The following is a 15,533-nucleotide window of genomic DNA, read 5'->3' on the forward strand; positions in this document are numbered from 1 at the left end:
CGACGGGCAAGCGGCCGGGCGCCACGCGAGCAGCGTCGCGTGTCAGAGCCACGGTGCAGGAGGTGCCGCCGGGTGCCGGGCTGAGGGGGAGGAGCTCTCCCACGGTGATGTCGGCTACCCACCCGACCCAGGGGTGGAAACACAGCCCCACCATTTGCCATGGACTGATCCATGCTGCACTGGAACAGGGTGGAGCCCCGGAACACTTACAGTACATTGATGGCATCATTGTATGGGGTAATACGCCAGAAGAAGTTTTTGAGAAAGAGGAGAAAATAATACAAATCCTGAGAGCAGATTTTGCCACAAAGCATGGTAAGGTCAAGGGACCTACATAAGAGATTCAGTTTTTAGGAGTAGAGTGACAAGATGGATGTCATCAGATTCCAACGGAGGTGATTAATAAAATAACAGCTATGTCCCCACTGACTAACAGAAAGGAAACACAAGCTTTCCTCGGTATTGTGGGTCTCTGGAGACTGCACATTCCAAATTACAGTCAGATTGTCAGTCTTCTCTATCAAGTGACTTGGTAAAAGAATAATTTCTTATGGGTCCTGGACAACAACAAGCTTTTCAACATATTAAATGGGAGATAGACCATGAGTAGCCCTTGGGCCAGTTCTTACAGGACAAGATGTTAAATACGTGCTCTACACTGCAGCCGGGAAGAATGGCCCTACCTGGAGTCTCTGTTAGAGAGCACCAGGGGAGACTGAGGGTCGACCCCTGGGGTTTTGGAGTCAGGGATACAGAGGATCCAAAGACCACTATACTCCAACAGAAAAGGAGATATTGGCAGCATACGAAAGGGTCTGAGCTGCTTCAGAGGTGATCAGGACTGAAGCACAGCTCCTCCTGGCTCCCCGACTGCCAGTGCTGGGCTGGATGTTCAAAGGGAGTGTCCCCTCTACACACCATGAAACTGATGCCACGTGGAGTAAATGGGTCGCATTAATCACACAAATTAATCCCCCGAATAGGGATCCCCAACCATCCGGGAATACTGGAAGTGATCACAAATCAGCCAGAAGGCAAAGATATTGTAATGGTGCCAGAGGAGGAGGTAGCACATGCTGAAGAGGCCCCACCATATACTGAACTACTGGATAATGAGAAGCGATACGCCCTGTTTACTGACGGGTCCTGTCGCATTGTGGGGAAACATCGAAGGTGGAAAGCAGCTGTGTGGAGCCCCACATGATGTTTTTTGAAACTGATGAAGGAGAAGGTGAATCGAGTCAGTTCGCAGAGGTGGAAGCCATCCAGCTGGCCTTGGATATCGCTGAGCGAGAAAAGTGGCCGGTGCTCTACCTCTGTACTGACTCATGGATGGTGGCAAATGCGCTGTGGGGGTGGTTACAGCAGTGGAAACGGAGCAACTGGCAGCGCAGAGGCAAACCCGTCTGGGCTGCTGAATTATGGCAAAATATTGCTGCTCTGGTAGAGAGTCTGGTTGTGAAAGTATGCCATGTAGACACTTATGTACCCAAGAGCTGGGCCACTGAAGACCATCAGAACAATCAACAGGCAGATCAGGCTGCCAAGATTAAGGTGTCTCAAGTAGATCTGGACTGGCAACATAAGGGTGAACAGTTTATGGCTCACTGGGCCCATGACTCCTCAGGCCATCAGGGAAAAGATGCAACAGATAGATGGGCTTGTGACCAAGGGGTGGGCTTAACCATGGACTTTAGGTGAAAACAGCCAATGAATCAAACTGTCAAATAAGCCTGTTATTGCAATTGGCACCTCACAACATCCTCCTGCCACATCCAAAGCCTCCTGCTCCACCAACTGAGCCAACTCCACCTCATTCCTCCAGCCTTAAAGACTCTTGTGACAGATGGAACAGAGAGTTATGGACTAAATTAACTCAGTAGACATTTTGGAAGGATGGCCCTTAGACAGAGGGAATAATGTCTGTGAGACCCGGGAAAAGGGGTTGTGATTCCTTAGAAGTTATTTGGAACCTGAGCATGGCATCAACAGTATGGAATAAGGGTGGAGAGTGTCCTGGTTTCAGCCAGGACAGAGTTAACTTCCCTTGGGCTGAGAGGGAGCACAGCTGGAGGGCCGGGTCCAGTCAATCACTGGAGCGTTCCATGTCATGTGCCGTCAAAGCTCAGCCTATAGGCGGGTGGTGCTCTCTCGCACAGGTTGTTTTGGTTTGGGTTTCCGGATCGGCTGGGCGGAGTTTCTCTGGTGTGGTCGGATCGCTGCTGGGGGCGGGCTCTGTACCGTTCGCTGTTCAGTGACCCACTACTGCATTTTACCCGTTTTGGAATACTGTCATTACTGTTGGTTTTGCTAGTAATTCTTTTTTTATTTAACCTTTTTTGTCCCTCCCCTATTTCACGGGGCAGGGGGGAGGGTAAACAGCTGGCCATGTGGCAATTTGCTACAGGCTGAGTTCAAACCACAACAGAAGGCTTGAATAAAGGCTTCTTCCGAAGTAACCAGTTGGCAAACCAAAATATGTGAGCACTTACATGCTGGTATTCTTGTAGTAGCTCTACCCTCTTATAGATAGAAAAATATTGGAAAAATTCAGCTTCACACTAGGCTTCTGTGTTGAGTGTTGCCTTCATCTGTGTCCTGAGTTTTCCAAGTGTCCCAGTTTACAATATATTTATGTGCTTAATATCCACCCTGCTCCATATCTGCTCTCTATTTGGATTACACTTCTTGCAAAGTATCCACCTCTGAGTGGGTGTGTGCAGCAGCAGGAGAAAGATTAAACCACATAACGGGTCTTTCTCACTTTTTCTGACTTTGTGTATATAAAGAACAATAAGTGTGTCTTCTGCCTGCTAGTCCTGGTGGTTCAAGCCACCTGTCCATCTGATGACAGGTATTGTTCAGGAAGACTTACTCTGAGTGAATAAGAATTTTTGCCCATATAAATCTGGACAATACTTTTATTTTGGCCATAACAGCCTCTACTAGTCACTTACAAAATATACCTAGGATGGTCTATTGTGTACCACATGGCTGCAAACCCAGCATTATTAGCTTCAGTTATGTTATTATATGCTATTTTGAAAAACTAATTGCAGGGAAAAGGTGCAATGATTTATTTATTTTTTAAAATAACACAGTAATTCTGTAAATTATTACATTTTTTTGCAATTATTTCTAAAACATTTTTGGAGACATGGACCCCACTCTATATCAATGGGGAAAAAACTAATCAAGAAAAGCTCTGGGCATAAACCAAACATTAATTTTTTTACTTCCACAGTATTAAATTCTTCTGATGTTTTAGAATTTTGATTCCTGCTTTTCCTTTTACTTTAAAAAAATCTATTTATGTAAGTGCATTGACTTCTGTTTCCCTTTCAGATGGTTCTTAGATGACATGTACGTAGCACTGCATATTACTAAAGTAGATAAACTTCAGCATATTCATAATTTCCGGGACCTGGACATACAGTACTAACTGGTGATAGTGACTGTGCTGCTAATGCAGTGCTCATGAAAAAACACCCTTTGGTGCATTACTAAAACAATCGTACTGAATGCTTTAGTAATAATGAACAAAATCTGGACCTGTATTTATTCCCAGCCCAAACTCTGTCATGTGCTCTTCAACCCAGATGTACAATGGAGGTGTTTATACATACCAAAGCAATAGTCTTTTTTGATTCTGTGATGTAGAAAATATGAAAAGAAATTTTGGCCTCTTGAGATTATTTGCTCTCCTTTCTAGGGAAGAAGAGGAAAGAAAATATTATGAAAGCAACTACTCAGAATTGATCAGAACGTAAGTGTGAAAGCAAAAGAATAGAAGGAAAATAAATAATTACAGAAGTGAAAAGACTTACAGGAATCCTGTGTCTGTACATTGAGACAGTATTTCTTTGAAGGTCCAGTGAATATTTTCTATATAAACATTAATACATAAGTAGCTTTACCTGTAATAAAATATATGTGACATTGTGGTAAATATTTAACCTCCATTGGTATTATTGGAGTTAGTTGTAAGACATTAAAGAAAAAAAAAACCTATGAGAATTACTGCCATTTTAAGAAAAATCATTTACAGGACAAAAGGTGCAAAGTAGTAGGCACTGAATTTACTGTAAGGGCTAAAACACAGCACCTACTCTGAAGAGCTCCTATATCTGCAGTGTGAAGATACAGTAAGTGGCATATAGCCTTGAGAGCTAGTCTGTGAAATACTGTGATTAGAAAAAGAAATAACAGGGCAGAAAACAAGATAATTGACTGCAGAGGAGATAGGAAAGAAGAGAAAGCAAGATTAAGTGCTAAGAAGGAACCTATTTCTGGAAGACATGGTCAGAAAAGATTGCCCCCTATTTTGTTTAGCAGAAGCTGAGAAATGTCTAGTAAGTGTAAAGTAGGTGTTGTGAAAGCATATGATGTGGATTTAAACCACACTTTTGATCAAAATGATTCAAAGAATTGATGGTGGGAGGCAGAAAGAAGTAAAGCAGAAGGAAACAGACCCAGGTTCTTTTATTTGCTTAAAGAATGAAGTGATCCTAATTAAATAATCTCCCTTGATTTGCATTGGGTAGTAATGACGTTTTCTTCCCCAGGTACTGAAGTGTGTTTTATAGATTCAGCAGCACTCTGTGTTTAAATCCTGTTATTGCCTACCAGAATAAACAGGAATTTTTAATGATTGTTTGGGATGTTCCACTTATTTAAAGCTGGATTTGTTACTACATCTATCAATAGGTTCAGCATTTTCTTAGACCATAAGATAGAGTGTGAGCATCTGTTTGCCTTTCTCTAATATGTAGGGTGCTGCTTGATGAAAACTATGCAGGATTCGAGAATAAATTTTCTCAGAATATTTTTAAAGGCTTATTTCTAAATATACTACTCTTGAGAGTTGTGACTTTTGAAAAATGGGGCATAGTGAGCATAACAAACAAATAATCTTGAACAGATGTTTAAGAGGGAGGAATAAGGCATGTGTATATTTGCAGGAGTTCCTCTGAAGTAAAGGATAAAAACACTTGAGCACTTTGGGCATATGCTGCTTCTGCTGTCCTTAGTTTATAAAGGTGACAGAGTGACATCATTTTTGTTTCAGACTGAATGCTTAAAAGAAACTGTGTAACACAGGACTGAGAAACTCCTATTGAACAAAATGCTGGAGTTTTTTTCAATAGGAGGATGGTAATACGTGAGACTGCCTGCATCCAGTCCACACCGTCTGTGCTGAGCTGCAACAAAATGAAGCCCTGGGAAAGCTGAAGTATTCCCAATTCAAGGGATTTGGACAAGCTGAATGAATATTTCTTCTGTTTAAGCTGGTCATCAGACAACCTTTTTAATGTGACTACTGCTGTTAGCTGTGTCCTGTAGGCCCTTTTCCTCCTATGGACGGAGCAGTGAATATGTGACTACTTCTGAACATGACAAACTCATCCCTGTTGCAAGTTTCATGGTTTGTTTTGTTAAATGCCATCAAGCACCCTAGGGAGGGGAAAAGCTGTGCCTTGTTCATGGGGGCTGGATGAGGGTCAGAGAGAGGGAGCAGTCTCCCACTGGTAGTGCTTAGTGGGGTGAGCGTGGTCATGGTCCAACACACTTCCAGCTTACCCAGCGCTTTTCAAACCCCGCTCTTCACTTGCCACAAACCCTGCCCACCCAGTCCCTCCACCATCTCCCCCCACCCCTGGGATTCCTGCAGGACCAGAACATTCATAAAGCAGGTAGATGGCTAAAAAAACTCCTGCTATTTTGAAAATGTGATTTCCTGCTAATAATGACGCATTTCTGGAAAGCAGTACTCCAAAACTCATTTGGGTGCCACAGTCTCCATTGATTTTCTTAATAAGTATGTATCTACAGTGAAATTTTTTATTCATGAGGACCCATTACCTAGTTTACAGCATGATATCATAATCATTAGAGTTACTCATTGCTAATTGAACATTTGAGACTTCTGCAATTCATGTGGAGTAAATTTGTCTAACATATGAGGACTATTGATTATTTCCTTTATTTGTTAATTTTTATAGTATATGTTGTAATTTAAGTTTATTTGCTGTTAATATACAAATGCTGTATCATAACTATTTACTTTTGAAACAAGAGGGTTTGTGCAATATTGAGAGGGGAGGGCATGTATTCATTTTTTTGCTAGAGAGTTTAAGATTACTATTGCTGGTAATTTTCCCAAACTCTTTCGAGCTTGAAGACATCAGCTGGCATGTGGTAAAGTCTGCTGATAATTTTTATTTTCTTTTCTGATTTGAATTTAAGAGGGTATGCAGCTTGGGACCATGGCTCTTTCTCCCATTTTATTCTTACTAACCACAGCGCATAGATAATGTAATAATGCACACAAAAGTGTTCTTTGTTGGAAAAGCTGCAGTTTAACGTGATCAGATTAAATTCAGCACTGAATAAAACTGTGCTAAAAGGATGTTTTAGCTCTTACTAGCAACATTGCATATTTTCTCATGCAACATGCCAGTTTAGATGGACTCTAGCAAGTTTTGATACTTTAATACAATTGCAGGATATGGGTATTTGGATACCTTATATATATAGGTATTAGGATATCTTACTAGGATTTTGATATTAAGACTGCAGTGCCTGTGTGTTTAAAATTGTAGGGTATTATCAGCATAGAAAGAGAAGTCCATGAAACATGATGTGATGCCATGAAGTGATCTCATACAAATGCTTCCATCAGTTGGCTTATTGTATTAGAAAAAGTAATCTTTTCAGTAGTCCTTGCAGAAAGTTGCACTAACATGCTATGTTTATGGCAGTTTTCATTTATGCCTACATTTTTTACACTGCATTTTGCCTGGAACCTCATCTTCCAGGCCTAAGTTTTATTCAGAACTGGGTTTTCATTTTGCTTTTCTATCATCTCTGGTCACATGGCTTCATTTAATTTTATCATGTTATTGTTACATTTTATATAATATTACAGGAAACAAAGAACTTCTATGCTTTTTTACAGAGAAGATTTTCATTTGGAAGGGGAGGTGGCTGGCACTTTAAAGTGGCTACACTAATTTGCAAGTAAAATTGGCAAAAATGGGTGAGATATGAATTGTACCCCCTCAGTCAATAACATCTATGATCTTCAGTATACCACAGAAATTCAGACATCTGTTCTGTTAAACTTCTGATTGCTTGAAAATTGTCCTTACATACAAACCCCCCTGTGACTAGAGTATATGGGTATCTTTAGTGCTAAAGTTGTCAGCACTAGTTAAATATAATAGACACTGACTGTAACGTTCATCAGAGAACCTTAAATGAGGAAGGTAGTACTGTCTTGAAAAATGGAAATTGCTAGTGTTTCTACTATGATATTCCAGTGGATACAATTGAACCTCACCAGGTAATTTTATTTGTGCTAGATCCTATTTTGCAAAACTGCATGTGTAAAATATCTAAATCTCATTTTTATATCAGTGTTTGGAATCTTTTTGGGTCATCACCTCAGAAAAACAGTAGAAGGCTTGGACCAGGATTTTCAAAAGGGACTTTAACTGCCAGTTTTCCATCTCCTCAAACTAGGCCTGATTTTCAGCCCACTAGCACTAAGGATTTAAAGAACAATGATGATTTTAACAAACAGGCTTTAGACTGCCTTGAGATTTTATTTGCTTTCAGCCATAAATCATGGCCTTTACCTCTGAATTCCTTTTTTTTTTTTTTTTTTTTTTTTTTTTTTTTCATCAAGTTCTGACTTGATCTAAAAAGCATTCATCAATCTTGGTCTAAGTCTGACCATGATACTTACCTGACCTGATTTCTGGTGTTGCATTGCCTGCTGTCCCACTCAGTTGAGTGATGCCACTTACCCATTTGGGAAAAGAGTCTTTGCTAATATGAATTAACTTCATCAATAGTTAGGTTATCTTGTAGAAATTTTTACTGGTTTTCTTATGTTATTTTTATATTTTAAGATACAGATTTTTACTTAATCACTGTCCTTGCATATTGTAATTACACCTTCTGCGATATTTCAGAGAACATGTGGACAGCTTAATGGTGGGGTTAAATTTACTCGACATGTGGAACGTTTCTTAAACCTTACCACATTAGCATCCTGTGCTCCATCTTCTATCCTTCAGCCTTTGAGGAAGTGCTATATGATTCTACACATCCCAAGTCACTGCTTCTGACACCCTGAAAGGTAACAGGAAGATTTATCTAGACTTTCAGTCACTTTTCAGTTTCACTTACATCCGTCCCAGTCACTGACAGATTTCTTCCATAAAGCAAGCGGTAATACAGTTGCATTTATGATACTTCTGTTCTGGTTTTGTTTCACTTCCTTCAGTTCTTTTGGTGCTCCCTGTGTACAAAACTTGCATGAAATGCAAATTATAATAACGTTGATTTTCTATTTCACCAAACCTCTGATGTGTTTTAAGTATCAACAAGCAACACAGAAGTAACGTCAGCAGGTGAAAGTGTAGTATGGATAAGGACCAGGAACCAGCCCTGCACCAAGTTGCAAATAAAGCTGCAGAGAACCTTCTCTTCATGGGCAGTGCCTTCCCACAAACACAATGCAGAATAACCACTTAACCTGAAAACACCATAAACTGGATTGCTGGGGTAACTTGCTGCATAAGAAAGATTCCATTGGGCACACATACAATTATGGTCTATTTTCATTCCTATTTTTAATTTCAGTAGCCATGGTCCCCCTCTTAGGGAGTAAATTAGGGGATATTATTAAATTAAAGCCAAAGCTGCTGCAAATATAGAAAATTATGCTGTTAACTGGACTCACTAATGCAAAACTGATCCCTAAGAGTCTACCCAACCATCATATTTCGTGTCTATAGGCACATACATCTGTGTGTATGGTCACGTATATAAATGTATACAAAGTGAAATCTGCTAAGTATTATAAATTCATCCAATTAAGCTCTGTTATAATCCTCAATAATCAGCTTTAAACGGAGGTACTCATATGAGTCTTCAGGCTTTTAGAAGGTCATTACACAGATAGATGTTACAGTTCAATGACATTTCAGTTCTTTCTACAAAATGCAGATATCACAATCCATATGCATTACCTCTGTCTCACTTGAAACATACAGTGTTCAGCCTTTAGCATAAGATTGATAAGATTTCAAGTTAATCTCAAGAATTTAATATTGGAGCACATTTCTGCCAAGTTCTGTTGGCTACCTTTTCACAAATAGAAATTTTCTCATTACAGTTACGATTCTTGGTTATGTAGTTGAACCTTTACATGTTCTGATGGAAAATTAAAGAAAGGAATTATTTTATTCTTGCTCTCTGGTGAAAGGGATCATTATGAAGCAGGTTTACTTTAAAATCCTGTCAGATAGCATTTGTTTACCTGACATGTGCACTAACACTCTCCAGTCAATGTTCTAGCCAAGTGAAAACAAATTGTTAAGATCTTGCTGTTACAGTTGGTATGTGCAACTTGCCTAGTGCAATTTTGTTATTCCAGTTTTGTGGTGTTTTTTAGAGTCCTGTTAAGATATAGTGGCATGTGACCTGGAAGTTACTTTTGTTTCAAAATATATTATATATTTGAGATTTAAACGTCCTATGTGATCAAGGGAAAAAAAATCTGTCAACATAGCTCCTAACAAAGTGTCTCTCCTATACAAAATTACTCTTCAGATTATTAAGTGTATTTTAAAAATTAACTGCATTTATTTGTCTTTTGCTTATTTGTGTCATAGAAAAGCGTACTTCTCCTTCAGTGTAGATCCCATATCCAAACAAACAGAATCTTTATACTGTCATATAGTCTAATATGTTCAGTGTACCTCATTACTGTCACATGCACTAGATTAATTTCTTTCTCCAAATGTAGGCACACCTTAGGAACTACCACAGACGACAGCAGGATTTTATTCTTATGCAAGTTGGAAACAGTTTCCAGAATCAAGACTGCTCCCTCCCAGGTACCACAGCAGCCAGCCTCCCACTGTTTTGGAGGATGGGCTTGCTGAAGTTCACGAATCCCAGCACCAGACCTCGGGGGGTGTGAGTCTGGTGGTGGCACATGATCAAGAAGGTCTACCTGAAAGCTGGGTCCTGAACCACACCTAGATCCAAAGCTGCTTCTGGTCATGAGGCTAGGCATGATGGGGATGTCTGAATGGAGCCACTATATCCCCTGACGAGGTACCCCCAATGCATATGTGTGCATGTGTGCTCTGGTGCAGATAACGTTTTGGAACTGTCTTCTGTTGTATTGTGCTGTTTTGATTGTTAGATCTTGGGGTTTGCCTTGAGCCCTGATCTTTGCACAGTCATGTCTTTCACTTCTAACACTGGGTATTTCTTACCTAATAGGTCTGTGTTACTTCATTTTGCGGGATCTTCTTTACATCTGTTAGATAGTCCCAAGCTATGTTAGTGCAGTATCTTTTTCTTTAAGATCTGAGAGCAGTTTTTTTCTTTTATGAATATATATTTTCATCAGTATGCATTTCCTTGGCCTTTTCTTTGCAAATTATTTAAGATTTTGAATGGACACTAATAAGCCTTTAACTGGGTCCCAAAGGTTAAAGTTAAAAAAACCTAATGTTCAAATTCTATTGCTCTTCAATTTTCTGACCTAAATCTTGACAGAATTCATTATTATCTTACTATGTTTTCATTCAATTAAAACCTTTTTATAGACTAATGGCGTTTGGTATCCCGAATTGCATAAAGCTATTAAATTTTTTTAAGTTAGGTTAGAAATTAAAAAAAAACCCATGTGTCTATAGTAAGATGAAAGATAGAAAATTATTTTATAAACAACTTCATCTGCTATAAACTAAAATCTTCAAGACTGAAAACTATTCTTTTGTTGTCAATTCATTATGAAGTAGGACTGCACAAATTCTCATGTTAGTAATTTACAAACTAATGGTTTGTTAAAGGAACTTGGATATGTCTTTCTGCTTGTTTGAAAAGATTAAGTTGCACAGAGTAAAGAAGTCTACTTTTCCTAAGGCTTTGGCATCTTTACAATGTAGAGTACATAAATATTAGAAATGGGCTGAAACAAAAACCTTCACTGTGTCCCAAAGATATAGGAACAATATAACTTTGTTTTGAATCTGATGTCCGACCTGTAATTTTCTAATAGAGATAAACCTTGACCTTTGGGGAAACTGGGTTCAGAGATGATTCTTTTTTTATTCAGCACCATCAATAAACACATAACATTAAAAAAGATTTCTCAGTGCAAAGGGAGTCTTGATTTTTAGACCATTTGCATTGTTTTTGCTACTCCTTCTGTTCAGATGTTTGTTTCTTTACTTAAAAAATGTTAAAAGCCATCTTAAAGGTGTTGCCCATCTTGTTTAATAGGATAAAGTAATTTTTTCATGAACTTTTTTTGTGATTACCTTATCACACCTTTATAAAATATATGCTAAGCAGGGAAATCACCAATACATCATGTGCACTTTAATAACTTTGTTTCTTTTTCTGATCATTTCACATTCATCTACATATACAGAATACTTTTCACATTCTTTCTCTATTTGCATAGCTATATCATCATAATATTGTTTGCATGAGAAATTGTTCATCCTTTTATGAGTGTTTGTTGGCTGTATATACTTTCTTTGCATGTCTTCGTACTTTCAAGATTAATTTGATCCAGGAAGATGTGTTAACAAAATTACCATATGCAAAACCATTCTAATGATATCTCTAGCCTAGATGAAACCAGGACATTTTGAAAAATATCTAAAAGAGTCAATAGCTGACTCCTAGACTGGTTGGATTAACATTAGAAAAAAATCTTTTAAACCATGAGGATGTAATCTAATATAGAAGTGTAAGAAATATACTACTTTCACCTCTTAAAAGTTCATATGAAGATTTTCTTTGGTTTCATTTCACATGAAATTACAGTAGCATGTCTAATTTATCTAAGTTATGGGGATAATGCTTAAACAAATCTGTGACTATTAGAATTTTTCCAGGAATTCATTCTATATACTTGCATTCTTTTTCCTTTTTTTTTTTTATTTATGCATAAACAATTGTGTGAAGTACTTCAAAGAAAATATTGACATAAAATAAAAACATAAATACTGCTGAAGAATAGTTTTGATTTTAAAACAGTGAATATGCAAAGTATAATTTTAAGAATCATTCAGTCAGGAGGCTGAAATATTCTCTGCAAATACTATGTCCAAAATAAAATATTCAAAACACCTCTAATTTTATATATCAAACACAGAGCATATTTTATGAACCATTTACAAGGTAATAATTGCTTACAGAAATTACTCTAATGGGGAACAGATACTCAATTTTTCATTAAAAAATTTTTGTAAAGTTTTTAGCTGAAAAGACACAAAAATATCAGTTTACAATGACTGCAAAGCAATAACATCATTTGCCATGTTTTGCACTAAAATATTAAGAGGAGTTCTGATACAGCATCATAAATAATCTCTAACTCATCTGAAAGGAGGTAGCCTTATGAACTTTAAAGATCTTTTTAACGAAACTGGCTGAATTCTAAACTTAAAACCATGCACGAATCTATGTTACTTTTTATTTTACTTCATACTATAAGTGTATTCATCTTTAAACAGATATCAAATCCTCTGTGTTGCATTATGCCCTTGAAATCACACCATTTAGAAGCAAGAGGAAAGTTCAATGTCTCATTTGTAGAAGACTACCTGACATTTTTGAAGTAAAGGGAAAATATTTGTACAGCAAATACATTTCTGGAAACTGCCTATGCCTGTGATAGTATGTGAATATGTTGACACAGTTCAGCTTTGTCATGCTTTGTATTTGATCTGAACAACACAATTTTAAACAGTGCATCACACTGTTGCATAAAAAGTAAAATCTCACTAACTATAATTACCCAGATTACATTCAGAAAAATTACAACAGATGTATATAGTATCTTCTGTCTCCTTGGTTTTCAATGACAAAAGAAAAAAGCTATAAATGCTTCAAACACATAAACATAAATAATTTCTTTAAACATACCCTTTCTCCTGAGCTGCAACTTTTAGCCTGAATGACATTTTTATCAGGACTACAGATGATATGCAAGAATTTCTTTTGCTTGTACTTTTTGTTTGTTTGTTTGGGTTTGTGGGTTTTTTTGAGGGGGGAGGTGTTTTGTTACTTTTTTTTTTTTAGGGGGATATTATTCCTATGACTATTAAGCATTATAAATATAAATTAAATCCACATAAAATGGCTGTTTCATTTAAACTGTCACAAATTTACCATATTATTTCAGCTGGTTTGGAGAAAGAAAGTTCTCGTTGTGAATGAGACCAGCATAATTCATCCCATTATACCATCTCTAACCTAATATATCAAATATTTGCACATTCCCCATTCACGATTTTTCAAAATAGATTTTTTTCTCATGGCCATAAACTCTAGTGTGTATTAGGTGTTGTATCAAGATATTTTATTAACTAAAAATTAATGGGAAGGCCTGTCTGTAATTCCACACGTCAGGGAAGGCTAGTTGAAAATGCTCTGAAGGCAGGGAGGATGTAAGGAAACTTTTCTCATTCGTGCTTGAGTACAGCTCTCATTAATGTTATCATGTTACCTTATTATTAAAATGCTTCCTCCAATAATTTTTAGCAGGCTTCATTCATGTACCTCTAAACAATGGAAGAATAGCATGGTTGGTAGTGTTGTTGGAGAGACACTACCACAAACCTAGCTTAAAAATTGTGAGAATCCTAGCTCAACGTTTTAGCAAAGGACAGGGAAATGCGGAGTGATGTTAGGATTTCTTTCAGGCAGTAGGGTAAGCTAGAAGTTACCATTAACACATGAATTCTTGAACTTCAGCAACATTCTCAGTGCCTGAGGCTAAACTGCCTTCTCTAATTATAGCACGCTTATGAAGAAAATCATTTCCAGTGTGAGACCTCTCATTTAACACACAAGAAAGTTTGATTGCTGTATCTTCTCAATTTGCAACTGCAACCAACCACTTAGGTTTTGTTTCCTTACACAAATAAAGGAGTGCAAACACTTCAGAGATACATTCTGCCTTTCAAAAAGTCAGAAAACCCACAAAACCTTTATTACAGTTGTACAAGCTGCCATTGTTCATCTAAACGAAAACACAGCAGAAGATGCAGAGGATCACTGATGTGCTGAGAAGAACAAGAGCATCAAGCAAGGAGTTAGCATGTGCAGCTTGGGATGAAGCTGAGCACCCTGAAAGGGGGGTCAAGAAGCTCAACAGTGGCAGCAATAAGTAGACTCTCTGAGTGAAGGAGGACCATGGTGGCAATATTTCTTCAGAGAACTTGTGTGAGGAAGAGATTTACAGTGGGGTTATTCTGAAGGGTCATTTGGCTTGAATGGGCTTGGCCATCCAGTAGGAAACCACACTACTGTTGTGGTTATCTCTGCTATAAATTACACACATTCTCTTGGAGCACCATGTACTGATCAAAGCGGCATCTCTCCTGCTTCCTGTGACCTAACCATGTTCACTCTTCACTTGATTGGTAGGAATGCACGGCTGATATCCTTGGCTGGAAGAAGAGACCAGTGTGATAGAGAGAGGTTAAGCTACAAACTTGTGGATAGATTTATTGGGTTTTTGAATGTTTTTACTCACTTCATGTAGGACAAACTGTGTGTTTAGAAATGACAATTGGTTTACTGTGACAATAATGTCATTATTTAAACACAAAAGGCCATATTCTGCACTGTGTAAGCAAGCCCAGAGTACCCATTCTCTGGAGTTTCTTTGGCTCATTACACCTGAGTCCTGCTGCCATGAAGTACCTGACAGCTTTACCACTGACATCACTGAAGCAGGATTGCATCCTAAGAAATGGTTATATTTAACTAATTTCAAATAACTGCTTCCTGTTTGAAAAGGGTTCTAATACTAACACAATTCAATATAAATTGAAGAACAAAATGAAAAAGCACTTTTATGAAAAAATGAAATAGAAGAACTCTTTTATAAAAAAAATAAATAGAAGAACAAAATGAAATAACACTACAGTACAAGGGGAAATATTGTTAATAATTTGTACATGAAGCTTCAACAAGATGCTGCAATACAGGACAGACTATATTAAGTAGATATAGCATTCATAATGAGGTAATGCTATGTTAGAATGGATAATAAAGACCTATAAAACCTTCAGAAATATCCAGTATGACTTAAATGTTTCCAGAAGCCTGGACATCCTCAATAAAGGCATATTTTTTCTAAAGTAAGTGTATTGTTTGCATTTCATTAAGGTTTATTGAGCAATATGGGCCATATTATGTCAGTTGCCCAAAGTCAAAGATGCAAACTTTGAAACTGGTGACAAAGGCAGATAAAAGTATCATTTGAGAGAAACAGAGGAATTGTATTTCCTCTTTAGAGACTCCTATGTTGAATCATGCAGAAATTATTGATTATATTTCAAAGGTGCTTTTTTTAAAAAAAACATACCATGACTTCATCTGTCTAGAGCTGTCTGAATTTCAAACAGATTTGGGAAATACAGTAGATAAAAGGAATTTATGAGAAATAAATTATGTCACAAAAATGGCAGAAGTCTTCC

The sequence above is a fragment of the Athene cunicularia genome (genome assembly GCF_003259725.1).
Source record: "Athene cunicularia isolate RWA chromosome Z unlocalized genomic scaffold, athCun1 chrZ_part1, whole genome shotgun sequence".
NCBI lineage: Eukaryota > Metazoa > Chordata > Aves > Strigiformes > Strigidae > Athene > Athene cunicularia.